Below are 3522 nucleotides of genomic sequence, written 5' to 3' on the forward strand. Positions count from 1 at the left end.
CAGCAAATGAACATATTTCAGCGAGCAAGAAGTTTTTTCTTTAATAGCGTCAGATTTTATCTTAAAATACAAGAACTTTTCGTGGTTTTGTTGATTTTCAGCAAATGAACATATTTCAGCGAGCTAGAAGTTTTTTCTTTAATAGCGCAAGATTTTACCTTAAAATACAAGAAATTTTCGTGGTTCTTGTCAATTTTTGTTGGTTTTCATCCAATGAACTTATTTCAGTCACCAAGATCTTTCATCTTCAAAGCAAAAAGATTTTATCTTCAAATACAAGAACTTTTCGTGGTTTTGTTGATTTTCAGCAAATGAACATATTTCAGCGAGCGAGAAGTTTTTTCTTTAATAGCGTCAGATTTTATCTTAAAATACAAGAACTTTTCGTGGTTCTTGTCAATTTTTGTTGGTTTTCATTTAATGAACTTATTTCAGTCACCTCGATCTTTCTTCTTCAAAGCAAAAAGATTTTATCTTCAAATACAAGAACTTTTCGTGGTATTGTTGATTTTCAGCAAATAAACATATTTCAGCGAGCAAGAAGTTTTTTCTTTAATAGCGTCAGATTTTATCTTAAAATACAAGAACTTTTCGTGGTTCTTGTCAATTTTTGTTGGTTTTCATCCAATGAACTTATTTCAGTCAGCTGGATCTTTCTTCTTCAAAGCAAAAAGATTTTATCTTCAAATACAAGAACTTTTCGTGGTTTTGTTGATTTACAGCAAATGAACATATTTCAGCGAGCTGGAAGTTTTTTCTTTAATAGCATCAGATTTTATCCTAAAATACAAGAACTGTTCGTGGTTCTTGTCAATTTTTGTTGGTTTTGATCGAATGAACTTATTTCAGTCAGCTAGATCTTTCTTCTTCAAAGCAAAAAGATTTTATCTTCAAATACAAGAACTTTTCGTGGTTTTGTTGATTTTCAGCAAATGAACATATTTCAGCGAGCTAGAAGTTTTTTCTTTAATTGCCTCAGATTTTATCTTAAAATACAAGAACTTTTCGTGGTTCTTGTCAATTTTTGTTGGTTTTCATCTAATGAACTTATTTCAGTCACCTCGATCTTTCTTCTTCAAAGCAAAAAGATTTTATCTTCAAATACAAGAACTTTTCGTGGTTTTGTTGATTTTCAGCAAATGAACATATTTCAGCGAGGGAGAAGTTTTTTCTTTAATAGCGTCAGATTTTATCTTAAAATACAAGAACTTTTCGTGGTTCTTATCAATTTGTGTTGGTTTTCATCCAATGAACTTATTTCAGTCAGCTCGATCTTTCTTCTTCAAAGCAAAAAGATTTTATCTTCAAATACAAGAACTTTTCGTGGTTTTGTTGATTATCAGCAAATGAACATATTTCAGCGAGCAAGAAGTTTTTTCTTTAATAGCGTCAGATTTTATCTTAAAATACAAGAACTTTTCGTGGTTCTTGTCAATTTTTGTTGGTTTTCATTTAATGAACTTATTTCAGTCACCTCGATCTTTCTTCTTCAAAGCAAAAAGATTTTATCTTCAAATACAAGAACTTTTCGTGGTTTTGTTGATTTTCAGCAAATGAACATATTTCAGCGAGCGAGAAGTTTTTTCTTTAATAGCGTCAGATTTTATCTTAAAATACAAGAACTTTTCGTGGTTCTTGTCAATTTTTGTTGATTTTCATCTGATGAACTTATTTCAGTCAGCTGGATCTTTCTTCTTCAAAGCAAAAAGATTTTATCTTCAAATACAAGAACCTTTCGTGGTTTTGTTGCTTTTCAGCAAATGAACATATTTCAACGAGCTGGAAGTTTTTTCTTTAATAGCGTCAGATTTTATCTTAAAATACAAGAACTTTTCGTGGTTCTTGTCAATTTTTGTTGGTTTTCATCCAATGAACTTATTTCAGTCAGCTGGATCTTTCTTCTTCAAAGCAAAAAGATTTTATCTTCAAATACAAGAACTTTTCGTGGTTTTGTTGATTTTCAGCAAATGACCATATTTCAGCGAGCTGGAAGTTTTTTCTTTAATAGCGTCAGATTTTATCTTAAAATACAAGAACTTTTCGTGGTTCTTGTCAATTTTTGTTGGTTTTCATCTGATGAACTTATTTCAGTCAGCTAGATCTTTCTTCCTCAAAGCAAAAAGATTTTATCTTCAAATGCTCGAACTTTTCGTGGTTTTGTTGATTTTCAGCAAATGAACATATTTCAGCGAGCGAGAAGTTTTTTCTTTAAGAGCGTCAGATTTTATCTTAAAATACAAGAACTTTTCGTGGTTCTTGTCAATTTTTGTTGGTTTTGATCGAATGAACTTATTTCAGTCAGCTAGATCTTTCTTCTTCAAAGCAAAAAGATTTTATCTTCAAATACAAGAACTTTTCGTGGTTTTGTTGATTTTCAGCAAAGGAACATATTTCAGCGAGCAAGAAGTTTTTTCTTTAATAGCGTCAGATTTTATCTTAAAATACAAGAACTTTTCGTGGTTCTTGTCAATTTTTGTTGGTTTTCATCCAATGAACTTATTTCAGTCAGCTGGATCTTTCTTCTTCAAAGCAAAAAGATTTTATCTTCAAATACAAGAACTTTTCGTGGTTTTGTTGATTTTCAGCAAATGACCATATTTCAGCAAGCTGGAAGTTTTTTCTTTAATCGCGTCAGATTTTATCTTAAAATACAAGAACTTTTCGTGGTTCTTGTAAATTTTTGTTGGTTTTCATCTGATGAACTTATTTCAGTCAGCTAGATCTTTCTTCTTCAAAGCAAAAAGATTTTATCTTCAAATACAAGAACTTTTCGTGGTTTTGTTGATTTTCAGCAAAGGAACATATTTCAGCGAGCAAGAAGTTTTTTCTTTAATAGCGTCAGATTTTATCTTAAAATACAAGAACTTTTCGTGGTTCTTGTCAATTTTTGTTGGTTTTCATCTAATGAAGTTATTTCAGTCACCTCGATCTTTCTTCTTCAAAGCAAAAAGATTTTATCTTCAAATACAAGAACTTTTCGTGGTTTTGTTGGTTTTCAGCAAATGAACATATTTCAGCAAGCTAGAAGTTTTTTCTTTAATAGCGTCAGATTTTATCTTAAAATACAAGAACTTTTCGTGGTTCTTGTCAATTTTTGTTGGTTTTCATCCAATGAACTGATTTCAGTCAGCTGGATCTTTCATCTTCAAAGCAAAAAGATTTTATCTTCAAATACAAGAACTTTTCGTGGTTTTGTTGATTTTCAGCAAATGAACATATTTCAGCGAGCGAGAAGTTTTTTCTTTAATAGCGTCAGATTTTATCTTAAAATACAAGAACTTTTCGTGGTTCTTGTCAATTTTTGTTGGTTTTCATTTAATGAACTTATTTCAGTCACCTCGATCTTTCTTCTTCAAAGCAAAAAGATTTTATCTTCAAATACAAGAACTTTTCGTGGTTTTGTTGATTTTCAGCAAATGAACATATTTCAGCGAGCGAGAAGTTTTTTCTTTAATAGCCTCAGATTTTATCTTAAAATACAAGAACTTTTCGTGGTTCTTGTCAATTTTGTGTTGGTTTTCA

Source organism: Heptranchias perlo, unplaced genomic scaffold (assembly GCF_035084215.1).
Source record: "Heptranchias perlo isolate sHepPer1 unplaced genomic scaffold, sHepPer1.hap1 HAP1_SCAFFOLD_139, whole genome shotgun sequence".
In the NCBI taxonomy this organism is placed as follows: Eukaryota; Metazoa; Chordata; class Chondrichthyes; order Hexanchiformes; family Hexanchidae; genus Heptranchias; species Heptranchias perlo.